This window comes from Gymnoscopelus braueri, assembly GCF_963280865.1.
Source record: "Gymnoscopelus braueri genome assembly, chromosome: 17".
NCBI classification, from domain to species: domain Eukaryota; kingdom Metazoa; phylum Chordata; class Actinopteri; order Myctophiformes; family Myctophidae; genus Gymnoscopelus; species Gymnoscopelus braueri.
In genome coordinates, this window is record NC_137617.1 from 48,309,263 (window position 1) to 48,326,449 (window position 17,187).

The window sequence follows — 17,187 nt, forward strand, 5'->3', positions numbered from 1 at the left end:
AATGAAAAGGCTAAAGAAAATGACATTGCTTTATCATTTACAAATCCTAGCCTGCATGATAATAGTAGGATTCGAAAATGATCAAATGTAAATGCCATTGAATTATACATTCACTTGTGTCTAAAAAATTCATTTATTAGCTGAAGATTAAAAAGTCTTAGCCTTATTTAATTTACATTTTCAAAATAGCCTTTTCATTTGAATGTTGTCCATTATTTAGCAGGGAATTCTTTGATCAAATTACCTTTTATGTATTAATTTAATTCTGTCATAGAATGAGCACACTTGAAGATTAAATGTAAATGCTATTGCATTATATATATTCATTTTTGTCTTAAAAAATGCGTTCATTATCTGAAGATTAAATCTTATTTCATTTTAATTTTCAAAACTGCATTTTCATTTTAATATTGACCACTATTTAACAGGGATTTTTTTGAAAATTGAAAATCAAACGATTGTTTTAATTCCATCATAGAATGAGCACGCTTGTAGATTAATGTAAACGTTATTGCATTTTACATTTATTTTTGTCTAAATAAATGTGTTAATTTCCTGAAGATTAAAATGCATTCCTCTTATTTCGATAGAATTCATTTGAATTATGGCATCTACGTGTTCTGTTCTGTCTCAAATACGTTTTCCTTTCTTTTCTAAAATTAAGGAAACAGAGAACCGACAATTCTGTCTATAAAAGGCCAAATCTCCCTAAACATAGGCTAATGTTCCAATAACTACTTTATTTGTGACCATGTGTTATGCAAGCACAATAAATAGGCCTAGCTATCTGCATTTAATGATTATCTTAAGTGTTTCTTATGGATAGGTTTTGCCTCTGGCATTTCCATAATTGTTGATAGTCTGATCTTTGGAATTAATTAGTCACCATCAGCGACGGCTGCGCGCGGCGGGCCCACTGTTGGCTCGTTACGCCACTGTGTCTGACACTGCAATAATAATTGTGCAACTACAGGGCAGCGATGTGTGTGTGTGTGTGTGTGTGTGTGTGTGTGTGTGTGTGTGTGTGTGTGTGTGTGTGTGTGTGTGTGTGTGTGTGTGTGTGTGTGTGTGTGTGTGTGTGTGTGTGTGAGAAGAGCAGGAATGGATATACAGTACATAAAGAGATTAAGCACAATGTAGTTTGTTTACATTGAGCTTTTTCAAAACAACATGTTTGTCATATTTTATTAGGTCAGGGAGAGACAGAGGCTATCCCAGCAATATGGATGATTCTCACTATAAAATGAAATAATGAAATAACATTTATGTAGACCAGCTTACTGTTCATTATCACTTACATAAACCTTCTCTACAGTGGAACCAACATGAGCAGAACATGACCTTATTCACTCATGCACCCAGTGGTGGAAAAAGTACTCACATGTTTTATTTAAGTAAAAGTATCATTACTACAAGTAAAAGTCCGGAATTAAAAATGTACTTGAGTAAAAGTAGGCCTACAAAAGTAATGTTATCAAAATGTACTTGCATGCCTGCTCACTCTTTATGTCAAACAGGAAGTCATGAGTGGTTGTGGTGTAGGCTAGCGCATAGCGGTATATAGCGCTAGCGCTATATTGTACTTTTACTCCACTACAATTAACCACTTCAACCCTGTATACATTTCGTCCATTTGAAAATGATCCGATCTACAAGATACAGCTTGTAGATCTGCTATTTGAAAAGATTGTTATGCATTTCATACATTTGAAAACTTTGTGAAATAGTACTTTCTACTTTTGGTACTTTAAGTACATTTTGATACCAATACTTTTGTACTTTTACCCAAGTACTTTTTTAATTCCAGACTTTTTACTTGTAACAGAGTAACAGAGCCTTCCCCCGCGCCTTCCCCCCGAGTGGTTCCTCCAGCTCTACCTCCCCTCCAGCTGGTGCCACCACCCGGGCCTCCTCTCCAGCTGGTGCCACCACCCGGGCCTCCTCTCCAGCTGGTGCCACCACCCGGGCCTCCTCTCCAGCTGGTGCCACCACCCGGGCCTCCCCTCCAGCTGGTGCCACCACCCAGGCCTCCCCTCCAGCTGGTGCCACCACCCGGTTCTCCCCTCCAGCTGGTGCCACCACCCGGTTCTCCCCTCCAGCTGGTGCCACCACCCGGTTCTCCCCTCCAGCTGGTGCCACCACCCGGGCCTCCCCTCCAGCTGGTGCCACCACCCAGGCCTCCCCTCCAGCTGTTGCCACCACCCGGGCCTCTCCTCCAGCTGGTATGTATATACATTTTATACATTTGAAAACTTGTGAAATGGGACATTTTGCATAATTCAATTCAATTTCAATTCAATTGTATTAAGGAGTCAAATCACAACAAGTTGTCTCAAGACACGTAGAGCAGAGACCCCACATAATGAGTACTTTCTACTTTTGGTACTTAAGTAAATTTTGATATCAATACTTCTGAGCTTTTACTCAAGTACATTTTTAATTCCTGACTTTTTACTTATAACAGAGTAACAGAGTATAACTGATACTGACTCACAGCAGAATGACAGAGCGGCCTCCTCCCTCCCTCCCTCGCCTCGCCTCGCCTCGCCTCTCTGTGTGTCTATAGCTAAATTCCATTCCCCAAAGCTCGGTCACTCACTCACTCTCCTCGCTTCCTCCACTCGTGCCTAAGCCCAGCCCCTGCGAGGAGCCGAGGATTATTTGCGAGGACAGAGTGGTCGACCGGTTGGCCTCACAGGATCGGAATGCACTCGAGCGTCATTTCAAAGCAACGGCAAATTCTGCGATCACTTATGACGTCTCACACAGCTGGACCAGAGCCGTGGATGAAAATATACATGCATATAATAATATGCAGGTATAGAATAATACAGAATATAAGAATAGACAATTCATCAATGTGGATGGCCACATCGTTATCTTTATAGTGAACATTGTTGTGCAAAGCCATTTATTCCTGAAATAGTGAATGAAGCGCCAGGATGAGCAAACTTACATTTATGAATTTAATCCTGACCTGTCCCTCTTCTTGCTCGTACAGTCCCCAGAACCCCAGTACAAAAATGTACTCCATGAAGTGTAGATGTGTGGCAAAAAGGAAGTGTCGCAGCCGAGGGGCCCGCAGAAAGGTGGATGCATATTTATAGCAGAAACAGGTTCACATTTAACCATAGCCGTACTCATTCAATTCTGAACTGATTCTTAAAATGTTAAATTCTCTATTAGCTGTGAAGGGTCTTCTTTCATGTGTATCAGTCATCACGCTGCTCGCGCACCTCTCGTCCTAAAACAGCCTCGCCCCGGGTCTAATCCGGCGGCTCGGTCGGCAAAAAAAATGGGGCAGTGTGTTTTAGGACGAGCGTTCCGTTTTCCACCCGTTTTCTTTTATTTTTATTCGTCCCAGAAGTTAACAATGTTAACATAATCTTTGTCACAGTCATTTATAGTAGTCCGTGCACTGCATTGAGGCATGCACAAAGAGAAACTCAGCTTTTGAGACAGAAGAAGTGTGCACAATATATTGCAATGTATAATCGTATTAAGCTTTATATCATACAACGCAATAAAGCCAGTGGCTTGTTGCGGTCTTTTCAATTACTTTATCAGCTGAAGCTCTATAATTCAGCATTAAATGTGTGTCTTCACATCGCGTTTTAGTTAAACGTGTGTGTGTGTGTGTGAGATGCGCAACGAGTGAGCGGCGGGGGCGAGGGGGGGGGGGGGGGTTGGCGGCCGGTGTTTTCGGCATGGTTTCGGGTTTCAAGCCTTGTTTGTGTGGCCACATGTGGAGGAGGACCATGTATGCGGAAGTCTGCCGCGAGGAGCTGTGGAGACACTTCATGTACACTCGCTCAATGCGAAAGCGGAGAGCCTCCTCGTCTCTTCCACTTGACTCCACTCGCCTCCTCCAAGAAGCAAATGAACAATTGGAACTCGACTACTTCCAGTTCGAAGTTGGAGTGACCGAGTGGGAGTGAGCGAGTCGCAGAGATTTTCATTTGTAAATCATCAATTCTGCGTGTCAATTGTTGCATGTCAATTCTGCGTGTCAATTGTTGGGGGTCGCGCGCGGCCGACCCCCAGCCTTGCCAATTGTCAAGCTCACCCGCCGCCTATGCTGTTACATCATTTTGAGACAAACGTCACGCTTTTTACAAATGTAGTTTCCTATCTGCAAACTTACTTGTAAGTTGGCATTTAAATACATGTGCTATGATTTATACAAATATATGACTATTTGTAAATATATCACTCGCAATTTGTAAAAATAATTTATACTTGCAGGCGCATTTATCATAAAATATCATGTTTGGACTGCCCCACCCCCACCCCATGGCAATTACAGCCAGGTGGGCACTGCCACTAATCAGTTAGACAGGAGGGATTTCAGAAACAAATGGTATTTGGGAGTAAAAGTTGGGAAGCTGACTATTTTACATAATTCAAGGATGCTGAATCTGAATAACATGGTTCCCAAACTAATTATATTCTTAACCTTCTAATTTGCATTAAAAAATGGCTGCCAACAATTTCAACAAGGCAAGCAAAACTGAAAAATAATGCGCCAGGATTTGTTTTGCCTAGGGCGCCAAATTGCCTAGCACCGGCCCTGAGTTGACAGCAGTTACTGGGAAGTAGGAGGACAAGAACTTCCACAGAAAAGGGAATAGAATCTCAAGAAGGGGAAGTGTACCAGATGGCCTTAGTTATTATTATTAGGAAATGTGCCCATGTAAAGGGGTGCGTCTGCTCACAAATACATAAGTTACAAATCGGTATCAGTTAATATGAGTTTGGTTCCTCAATTGTTGTTTGTCAAACTATTTTGGCCGACCCCATGTCCAGCTGACCTTTAGTCTAGTTATCTCCTATCATCACTCTAAAGGGTAATATTTTAACCAAACTGAAATGCAGATATCCTTTGTTAACATAAAACAATCAGTCATGATGAATTCCACATTTCTATTACAATAAACAATTAATTCCATCACTCATATTATAAGCAACAGATCACTTCTCCTCCATTTCATTATCAGATGTTGTACACATATATTTTAGTTAGTTTCATACTTCAGCATGATCGATACTGTTGATTAAATTACATTATTCAAATAATCATAATTTCCATCATGTCCAGCATTACATCTGCCTCTCTGCTTCATTACAGTCAAGATCCTCTTTCTTGACCCCCCTGTTGTTTTGCAATGGCCCAGTACTCTTCCCATATGCGTGTGTGTCTGTATCACAGCATTCATGCCTCACACCCTGTGTGTGTGTGTGTGTGTGTGTGTGTGTGTGTGTGTGTGTGTGTGTGTGTGTGTGTGTGTGTGTGTGTGTGTGTGTGTGTGTGTGTGTGTGTGTGTGTGTGTGTGTGTGTGTGTGTGTGTGTATTGCAGCAGTGTCGTGCCCCCACACCCTAAGCAATCTATGTGTGTGTGTGTGTGTGTGTGTGTGTGTGTGTGTGTGTGTGTGCCTGTGTGTGTGGTAATCTGCTTTGACCAGCTAAAAGTACAGGAAACATCTGCTATATACTTTCATTTAACCAACTTCTGTTTTCCTCCTTGCTCCACTGTCACTGCTGCACAAACAGCCCCATACATTATCTCTCAAGCTGAGTACAATTCAAACACATGATTAGACATAACACAGTGTGGTCATAAAACAATAAAATAAACCAAAATAATATATTACATTCTTGATTAATTCTTCAGGATCAAAAAAGTAATATTAAGGAAGGACTCATAGTCTCAAAGTATAAAGGATCAAAATGAATTAAATCAACAATAATTCACAATAATAACCCTTTTGTTAAAATCATAGTAAAATGAGAAAAAGTGCTCCTCGGAGCACAGGTCTCCGCCAGGTCAGTTAGGTTATTGTGGCCTCCTGGTGGCGCTATAACAGGCCCATGTGAAAAATTTGGGGCAGAAGTTCTGAATTGGCATCCAGGGAGTGCGTGGACGGACAGGGGGTAAAACATACTCTCTCGCCATGCCTTTCGGCCTGGCGGAGACAATGGGTTCAGATAATTAATATCACACTTTAGCATCATTTATAATTGGTTCTACGGTGTAACACAACCAAATTACATATTAATTCAGATTATATTCTCATCTATTTCTTCATTTCTTGTGACCAGTCCTGTCTATCTCCTGTGTCATACGAGGCCCTATGATGACCAATGCACGTCTAACTTTGGCGTCCAGTAACCAGTAACTTTTCGTGTGTATGTATTGCAGTAACATCCTGTCCCCAAGATGTTTGGGGAGCTTTACACACACAGCATTTTGCAGTAAAGTGTTTTGATTCATTCTTCATTATTGTAAGCTTATAAGCAAGGTTTATGAGCCCCGCTGTGCTATACTCTTTCCTATTAATTCTTCTCTTCTTTGACCATCGTCTAATAGGCCTAATTGGCAGACATGGAGGCCATTATCATCTGCCCTGGGCTGGGATTTGCCATAAGGGGTCCAAGGTACCCACGGTTAAGGGAAGCAGCCATGTCTTTTGACACATGATGGGAACATATATTCTATATAAAGTGAACTATATTTAACCACTTAAACACTATATGGTTGACCGGAGGCTAGGAATACCACAGATTTTTAAATTTTTCGAATATTCGTTAGTCTCCACAATCAAAAAATATTTTTAAAATTCGATTTTATTTTTATATATATTTTATTATTATTTAAGAAAGTTTTATTTTTCACTTTTTTACTTTTGTATGCCTTAGTTTCAACCAAAATATATGCTAATACTAATAGTAATATAGTATTAATAATTGTAAATGGCCATTGGTCACACCACCAGTTTGTTTTACTGTAAACTTAGAGTGGAGGAAGCCAGCTGCGCTGTCTTCCTCCACATGACTTACACAAATAAAATTGACAGTAAGAAAATACAAGAGGGAAAAGATCAACTCCTCCCGCTGACAGCATGTAGGAGCATGTGCTTTGTGACAATATCACCTTTACCGCCCGGCTTCTCTCCCCCGAACACGGACAATTATGTTCAAACCCCTAGACACATGAGACCCCTATTTTTTGGGGGAGTCATACGTCATAGATATGTCTTAGATGACTGATGGGCCTAGACTAGCTACGTTGAATATCTACATGGAAGTCTGAGTTCCACACGCTGTAATAAGATAAATACAGCGTAGCGATAGTTCATGTAGACACGGAAGACAGGAGGTTTATGCTACGTTCACACACCCGGACCTTCCTTCATTCATTCGTTAACAAGCTAATTCATACGTACTACACATGAATGATTGACACTTTCCTCTTGATTGACAGGAATCACTTGTCAGTGCATGTTGACACTGGAGGAGTGAAGTTTACAGTCTGGACTCATTTCTTCAACACTTTAATAAGGTAAACACTCTGAGTGACACAAAGCGAGGAATGTTAATATTGCCAATAAATATTGCTATTTCGTTTTTCTGGCCCAAGACATGGAAGATCAAAATATCCACTTATAGATCAGAATGGATGGATTCCTATAAAACGAACTGAACACATTCCTGCTCTCTGGATAATGAATACTAACCATCACCTTGTCAACTTCAAGTGTCAACTTCATACACAAGATATCTAATAATCTAATACGCCTGGAATGAGTGTTTAGTATTTTCTTGTCATTACTGATTCATGCTTTCTTTACAATTATTGTTTAGTAGTGACTCTGCTGTGTTTTTATTGTATTTTTTTTTATTGCAATTTTTACCTCAGCTGCCCCTCATTGTACTCTGAGTTTAAATAAAGGTAATGATGATACTGTAGGTGGTTTACATTAATGTCATGTTAATTTAGGGTGTTTCCAGTTGGCTACAATGTTTTCCAAATGGAGGAAACGAAAGCAGAGTGGGATTCAGACCAGCAGCTCATCAGCAGGTAAAACATTATGATAGAATTAAAAATTAAAAACAAGTAGGACTATTTTCATAGAAGCATTTTTGATTCAATCATGGAGATCGGATGTGTGTGTGTGTGTGTGTGTGTGTGTGTGTGTGTGTGTGTGTGTGTGTGTGTGTGTGTGTGTGTGTGTGTGTGTGTGTGTGTGTGTGTGTGTGTGTGTGTGTGTGTGTGTGTGTGTGATCCAAAATGTTGCACATGAATGTTACTCTTCCAGTTGAGTGCCAATAAGTTTTAAGCCATTGTAAAATATCCAATCAGAGCTCTAGTGGCACCAGGGTTTCCACATTGGACACAGGCCAGGTCCATAAAGGCCCTACACACTAAACGTTGTTCTCCAGAGCAGAGCAGAACTACAGACTATAAGTGGAATGGTGTCAGGGGATCAGTGTGTTAAAAGGATTAAAAAAGTTGCTGTTACAACTCTCTCCACACACATAGACAGTAGGCTACTAGTATGATGTTAAACATATGGTTTGACGTTCACTTTTCAACAACAAATACATGAACATGTGACATAATACACACATGATTCATTCATTAGAGAAATCAGCAGGGGGCTTACAGGACATACTGTAGACACAAGGTCAGTGGTGGAAAGTAACTAAGTACATTTACTCAAGTACTGTACTTAAGTAAAAGTTTGAGGTATTTCTACTTTTCTGCAGTATTTCCAATTTCCGATACTTGTACTTTTACTCCACTACAATTATTTGAAAACTTTAGTTACTAGTTACTTTGTAGATTTGAATTATTATACAAAACATGCATTTACCACTTCAACCCTATAAACATTTCGGGCCATTTGAAAATAGCAGATCTACAAGCGTCGCGATGCAACGCATTTTTAGCTTGTAGATCTGCTATTTTCAAAAGATTTTTTTAACATTTGAAAACTTGAAATGGGACATTCTGCATAATGAGTACTTTCAACCTTTGGTACTTTAAGTACATTTTGATGCCAATACCTTTGTACTTTCACTCAAGTAAATGTTGAATTTCTGACTTACTTGGAACAGAGTATTTCTACGTTGCAGCATTGATACTTTTACTTAAGTAAAACATGTGAGTACTTTTCCCACCACTGCACAAGGTTATACCTGAACTAAACTCCATTCAGACTATGTTGGTCAGATTTAATGTTAAAAGGATAAACAGTGTGTGCCTGCAGCGTGGTACGTACAACAGCCATCATGTGATTCTGCTTCCAATGAGCAATATATTCCCAATAGTGACAATGATCCAATAGGCTACTCACCACATTGTCCCTCTGTGAAGTAATACCACTTTATGATCATCATTTTCAAGTGATAACATAGTCAATCTATCCTGCCTACCGACCCTAACGGTTCAACAGGGTCCCGCAGCCCCTGTTGAAGATCCCTGATATAAGCCTTTTAGACTAGAGCCCCCCCCCCGTGTGTGTGTGTGTGTGTGTGTGTGTGTGTGTGTGTGTGTGTGTGTGTGTGTGTGTGTGTGTGTGTGTGTGTGTGTGTGTGTGTGTGTGTGTGTGTGTGTGTGTGTGTGTGTGTGTGTGTGTGTGTGTGTGTGTGTGTTAATAGTATTATTTTGACTCTTTCCATCCAGGGAAGAACAGCGACCCATCAGAAATGAGAATTGTTCTGATCGGGGGAAGAGATGGAGGTGAACCCAGTGGAAAGAGTTCAGTAGGAAACATCATCCTGGACAGAGATGTTTTTAAAGCAAACAGAAGAACATCTCAGAGTGTCATGAGACAAGAGGAAGTGTCAGGCAGACAGGTCACTGTGGTAGACACTCCAGGATGGGTGTCTTATCGTCCCCTAGATCTGACCCCAAAACTGACTCAGTTAGAAATCCAACAGAGTGTGAATTTGTGTCCTCTAGGACCCCATGCCTTTGTCCTAGTGATCAGATTAGACAGTCCATGGGTAGGAACAGGGATGTCAGCAGAGGAGCATGTGAGATTTCTCCTCAGTGACAGAGTGTGGAAACACACTATTATAGTGTTCACTGTAGCTGATAGAAACAACATGAACACTGATCTCATTAGATCTGACCCTCAATTAAGATATCTTACTGAGAAATGTGAAGGTCGCTTCCATGTTCTTAATATTAGTGACAGAGGAGGTAGAAGTCAGGTCACAGAGCTGATGAAGAAGATAGATCAGATGGTGACTAGTAATGGTTGTCACTATGAGACGGAAGAACACGTCTCAGAGGAACTAAAGGAGAAGCAGAGAACTATCAGAAGAAGAGCAGAACAAAGGAGGACAGACGCTCAGAAACAAACAACTGGACTTCCAAAACACATTGGTATGTTTTGTTTACTTTGTTTAAGTGACAATTAACACATTTTGTAACCTATATTGCATTTTTCTGATGTGAGGAGACTGTATTGACAAAGAAACAAATTGTGTTCTGTTTTAATTTTATTTGATGGTGAAATGTTATTGTTTAAGCCAGTGGTTCTCAACCAGTGGTCCAGTGGTCCAGTGGGGGGGGGGGGGGTTACCAGGGGGTCCCCAGCGTCACAATCATTTTAACCACTTAGCTTTGGCTATTCAAAAATAGCAGATCTACAAGCTCATAGCGCGGCACCGAGTGCTGCGCTATGAGCTTGTAGATCTGCTATTTTTGAAAAATCTTGAAAATGTGTGCATGTCTTTGAATATGTACATTTTTAAAGCAAACATTTTTAACTCAAATCTTTGCCTCTGGGGGTCCCTGGCACAAAACATTTTCAGATGGGGGTCCGCGGCCAAGTGTATATCAAAGGGTTTGTGCCGCGCTGCGAGCTTTTACATCTACTATTTTTCAACATTTTTGAAAAATCTTGAATGTGTTTGACACATTCTTTAACACAAATCTTCTCTCCTGGGGGTCCCTGGCACAAAACAAAATCAGATGGGGGTCCGCAGCCAGATACATATCATTAGGGGTCCTTGACATGAAAAGGTTTGAGAACTGCTGGTTTAGAAGGTATTTGTAGAATCGGCCTCAGGTCTTAATGAGTTAAACATGCTAACCCGGGTGTCCCTATAAAAAAATGATTATAATCCCCAAAATAGTGAAAATAGCTGATCTATAAGCTATCGATCTGCTATTTTTGCTATTTGTCTTATGATGATGAAGTATATAGGGCTTAACCACATGAAGCCTAGCATCCCTATTCTGGGGAAATAGCTGATCTACAAGCTCACAACGTGTCGCGTTGCACCGTGTTGTGAGGTTGTAGATCTGCTATTTTGTGCTAATATATTTAGTATAGAGTGAAAACAGGTGGAGGCCTAGTACAGTCCCCTGGGGGACTCCACTCAACTAAGTATAGTGTTGAAGTGGTTTAGTGGTTGAGGAACAAAGCTACAATGTTTTAAACATAATCGTTGCTGTATGTCCAAAAGCCTTCCTTTTTTATTATTATTTTTAAAACATTTAAATAGAGGGAAAATAGCAGATCTACAACCTCACAACACGGTGCAACGCGACACATTGTGAGCTTGTAGATCTGCTATTTTCACTGTAATGGGGAATTTTTTTAACTTTTTTTTAACTCATTGCCTGCCATGGACGAATTAGTTCGTCAAATTCTGCTATGGCCCAGCCTGCCATGGACGAGTTTGGACGAGTTTAAAAAATATATATATATATCACACAGAACCAGAGATAACGGCATCCAAAGATGTGCTGCTCCATTCACTCCCTGGTTAACTTATTGCTTAAAAATGCTCTATCTCGGCTGCTGTGTACTTTTTTTTTACACTATACTTTTGGCAAAACATGCTATTTTCAACTTGCCACAACTATGGAACGGATTACCGCTATCGGATAATCCCCCCCCCCCCATTCTACGAGACCCCTGTGTGTGTAATGAGGGGATCACCGTGCGGATAGCATTCACACAAAATATTCCATGATTTTTCAAAGGTTGATAAAATGGCTTGTTTTCGCTGGCAGTAGTTAAAGAGTAGGGACACTCGGGTTAGCATGTTTAAACAATAACATTTCACCTGCAAATAAAATTGTAGATCTGCTATTTTCACTGTTGTGTGACAGGACTTGTTTTCTCTGACAGGACTGACTGACCTCAGGATTATGTTGTTGGGAGAGCAGTTATCTGGGAAGAGTTCAGCAGGAAACACCATTCTGACAGGAAGTGGTTTTCAAACTGAACTGAGGTCAGTGCAGTGTGAGGTGAGACAGGGTAAAGTAGCAGGGAGACAGGTGACAGTGGTGGACTCACCAGGCTGGTTCTACAACAGTCCACTTCAGGACACCTCAGAGATGGACAAACTGGAGATCCAGAACAGTGTGTGTCTCTGTCGTCCTGGACCGCATGCTGCTCTTCTGACGGTTCCTCTTGATAGAGCATCCACCAAAGCACAGAGAGTAGCGGAACACATGACACTTCTGTCACAGAGTCTCTGGAGTCACTCTATGGTACTGTTCACCCATGGAGACAGTCTGGTAGACATGAGCATTGAGCAGCACATTGAGGCTGAAGGAGAAGACCTCCGCTGGCTTGTTGACAAATGTGGGAACAGATATCATGTCTTCAACAACAAGAAGAGAGATGACACTCAGGTCACACAGCTGCTGCAGAAGATAGATGAGATGATGTCAGAAAACAGAGGTGGACACTGTGAAGCTGATGTAGATGTTTGTGAGAAGATGTCAGAGAGGAAGAGGAACCTAGAGGAACATGTCCAGACACTGACCAGGAAACTGACCACTCTGAAAGCTAGATCTAAAGGTGATCGATCTGTCTGTCTGTCTGTCTGTCTGTCTGTCTGGTGGTAAATTATTATTACCAATAATATGAATAATACATCACTTGTGGTGGTTGTGATGATGAAGGACATGATTTATATAGCCCTGTAATATTTTTGCTGTCGGGTAGAAACCTTGTATCTCCATGTTTCACATTTCTATTTTTTCTGAACACAAAAGTGTGAAATAGCCGATCTACAAGCTCAACGCGTCTTAATACGACGTATTGTGAGCTTGTAGATCGGCTATTTTCCACTATTTTAAAATGTTTAACAATTATCTTTTTTTTAAAGTTATTTTAAAAAGTACAGTAAAGTTATTTTAGTTATTTTAAAAAGTACTGTAAAGTGCAAAAAGGGGCAATAAATAAAAAACTAAAATTCTAACTTAATGTAGATTAGAGGAACTGAGAGAAGAAGCATCATAACTGAACACCAGTAAAGCAGCTGCTCATTATTATTCATGTCAACTTTTTGTCAATTATATAGATTTTCAGTTTGTATTCTCAATGTTAATTAATTAATGTTATTAATAATTCATATAACACAATCTCTGAATCCAATCCTAAATATTTACATCAGTGTTAAGCAGCACAACGTGTCACAACATGACACATTGTGAGCTTGTAGATCAGCTATTTTTGAACAAAGTAACTAGTAACTAAAGCTGTAAAATAAATAATTGTAGTGGAGTAAAAGTACAATATTTACCTCTGAGATGTAGTGGAGTAGAAGTAAAAGTATTGGAAATTGGAAATACTCAGGTAAAGTAAAAGTAATTCAAAACTGTACTTCCTGTAAGTACAGCACTTGAGTAAATGTACTTAGTTACTTTACACCAGTGGTTCTCAAAGTGGGGTCCGGGGACCTCGAGGGGGTCCCACTAAGCAATGTTCCATATGTCAAAAATAGCAGATATACAAGCTCACAGCGCGTCACTTCACGCTGTGAGCTTGTACATCTGCTATTTTTCTACATTTTAGAAAAGATTTGGATATTTTAGATTTTTTTAACACAAATCTTCTCTTCTGGGGGTCCCTGGCACAAAACATTCTCAGATGGGGGTCTGTGGGCAAACATATATAGGCTTACATGTGGGGATCCTTAGCACCAAAACGTTTGAGAACCACTGCTTTACTGTGTGTGTGTGTGTGTGTGTGTGTGTGTGTGTGTGTGTGTGTGTGTGTGTGTGTGTGTGTGTGTGTGTGTGTGTGTGTGTGTGTGTGTGTGTGTGTGTGTGTGTGTGTGTGTGTGTGTGTGTGTGTGTGTGTGTGTGTGTGTCAGGAGAACATCAGAGTCTATCAGATGTGAGATTGATGCTGGTTGGTGGAGAGCAGGAGGACAGGAACGGAGCTGGAAATGTCATTCTGCAGGACGTTGTGTTTACATGGACTCAATTCAAGGTGAGTAATATGATATGAATGTTATAATGAAAGAAGGAAACAGTGAAGAGATCAAATATAAAAGTTTTCTGATGTTAATGTGAAAGTATCTGCTGTCATGAATGTTTAACCACTTCCACCCTGGTGTCTTAACCCTTTAAGACTGGGTAAGTATCATCTATGTTACTTTAGATTTCTTTGGCCATTAAACGATAGCAGATCTAAAAGCTCGTAGAAGTGCCGCGCTACGAGCTTGTAGATCTGCTATTTTTGAAAAATTTACTTTTTAGCAAATCTTTGAATATATATATATATTTTTTTTAAGCGGACATTTTTAACTCAAATCTTTGCTTCTGGGGGGTCCCTGGAACAACATATTTTGAGAGTGGAGTCCGCGGCCAAATACATATAATCTTGGGGGTTCTTGACATGAAAAGGGTTGAATTTTTTTCAAAAAACTGTTTAGAAGATATTTGTAGAATCCCCCAGAAACAAAGATTTGAGTTACAAATGTTCGCTTAAAACATATATAGTCAAAGATTTGCACAAATCTTCACAATAAAAATAAATAAATAGCAGATCTACAAGCTCATAGCGCGGCACCGAGTGCTGCGCTATGAGCTTGTATATAAAAATGACACAGGTGCGTATTCTTGCATTGTTTGAAAATAGCAGATCTACAAGCTCACAACCTGTCTCATAGCAACATGTTTTGAGCTTGTAGATCTGCTAAAGCTATAGCCAAAGTATAAAATAGGGCTTAAAGGGATAGTTCACCCCCACAAGTACTTTCTTTCTGTAGATTAGTCACTCCATGGAGACTTGAATTCATGGATATTGTGTTGTTTTTGTCTCATTCCTAAAACAATAATTTGATGACTGTCAGCGGTTCCGGTAGGAGACACAAAGAGTCTCCTTTGTGTCTCCTACCGGAACCGCTGCCTACCGGTCCGCTGGTCATCAAATTATTGTCTTATGAATGTGACAAAAACTAAAACATATCCATGAATTCAAGTCTCCATGGAGTGACTAATCTACAGAAAGAAAGTACTTTTTTTGGGTGAACTATCCCTTTAAGACCAAGAACAGTATTGTCATAATAATATAGTCACTGTACCAAACTAAAATAAAAGTACTCATTATGCAGAATGGTCCATTTACAATCATATTACTGGATTGTAATTAGTAATGTATTAATGTATTCATCACATCACTTTAATGTTATAATTAATAATATATTAATGTATTCATCACTTTAATGTTATAATTAGTATATATTAATGTATGCATCACTTTAATGTTATAATTAGTATATATTAATGTATTCATCACATCACTTTAATGTTATAATTAATAATATATTAATGTATTCATCACTTTAATGTTATAATTAGTATATATTAATGTATTCATCACATCACGTTAATGTTATAATTAGTAATATATTAATGTATTCATCACTTTAATGATATAATTAGTATATATTTATGTATTCATCACTTTAATGTTATAATTAGTAATATATTAATGTATTCATCACTTTAATGTTATAATTAGTAATGTATTAATCATCACTTTAATGTTATACTTAATAATGTATTCATCATAAGGTTACAGCTGGTAGGTGGGGCTGATTTTAATTTCTTGTGCTGCTGGATAGATTAACCTATAAAATGATATCATAATTGATCCGTTAATGTATGTTTGTTATTAATCACCTAAACTTACAAAGTAACTAGTGATTGATACGGTCAAATAATTGTAGTGGAGTAAGAAGTGCAATATTTGCCCTGAGATGTAGTGGAGTAGAAATACAAAAAGTATTGAAAAACGACTACATTTCTACAGTTTTTAGTGCTCCTGTGGCACTGATAGACAAAGTGAAGGAGAATAATACATTCAGTGAATGTATTATTCTATCTCATACAAAGATGAGAGGGAAGTCTTCATTGAGGACATAATAGAATGAAGGTTTTGCATTTTATGACTAACATACAGTAAACCTCATATTCCAGGAGTTTAAAACCCAGACTAAACTGACACAATGTGTCAGAGAACAGAGACAGGTTGCTGACAGAAATGTGAGTGTGGTGATCTGTCCAGACTGGTCGACTGCACCTCCATCACAGAAGACCAAAGACGTCCTTCTACACGGTGTGACTCTGTGTTCTCCTGGACCCCACGCTGTCCTGGTGACTGTTGATGTCGGGTTCAGTTTCTCTGAAGCTGACAGGAGATCAGTGGAGGAACACATGGAGCTGCTGGGGGACAGAGTCTGGAGAAACACTCTGGTTCTGTTCATAAGGGGACACTGGCTGGGACGGAGACGTGTTGAGGAGTACATAGAGTCTGAAGGAGAACCTCTGAGGTGGATCCTGGAGAAATGTGTCTACAGGTACCATGTTCTACATGGTATCAAGTGGGACATTTCAGAAGTGACAGAGCTGATGGAGAAAACAGAGGACATGGTGACGAGGAACAGAGGTCACTTTGAACCTTCACTCTCAAGAGAAGACAGCTCTGTCAGAGACACAGGACACTTCAAGGTGGGACATGACACAAGACACATGACACTGTTTGAAAGACTGAAAAGAAAGAAAACATTTACTGCTGAAGAATGATAATGATAATGTATTAATCCCCATGGGGGAATTCAGATGTTATAGCAGCAACAGCTGTAAGTGTAAAACACAAGATAGGTACAGATATGAGTAGAGAGATAAGAAAAGATCAAATGCAAAATGAAATAAATTGATTCAGAATGGAACAGACAAGAAGAAGAATGAAAGAAGAGAGAGAGGAGAGAGAAAGTTGTAGTTTGTAATGACACAGACACTCGACCTAATGACCTGTCTGAGGGTTTGTCTAACACTCATCTATCTCTGATATACAGTAGAACTTTCTAAAGAAGCGTCCATAATCCAGACATAATGCTTATTGATTTTACAGGTGATAGCTCATAGGTAATAATAACATTTATGGTGTGATTGTAACATGTTAATGTCTTCTTTGTTCTACATACAGAGTGATGTGTCCAGTGTAACAGCATTACTACCAAGCCTCCCTGGTGGATTCAGTAATGAAGGTGTAATGCAGGTTGCAGGTTAGTTTCCTTTCTAATATCATTCAAACTATTATTACAGCATTTATTTTAACATACTGACTGTACTGGAGGAA

General features: G+C 39.5%; 1 protein-coding gene and 1 long non-coding RNA gene across 2 annotated transcripts in view; both read left to right on the forward strand.

Annotated features, from left to right (window-relative positions):
* The window catches only part of LOC308105203 (uncharacterized protein), a gene marked incomplete at its 3' end in the record, with an annotated part of 438,556 nt that overhangs the window by 391,660 nt on the left and 29,709 nt on the right, over positions 1–17,187 (forward strand). The gene's annotated exons all lie outside the window — the stretch shown is intronic.
* On the forward strand, positions 7,257–10,004 carry LOC308104772. Its single transcript, XR_013934852.1, has 3 exons — positions 7,257–7,340; positions 7,779–7,859; positions 9,468–10,004. It is a non-coding gene; the product is annotated as an uncharacterized lncRNA (long non-coding RNA).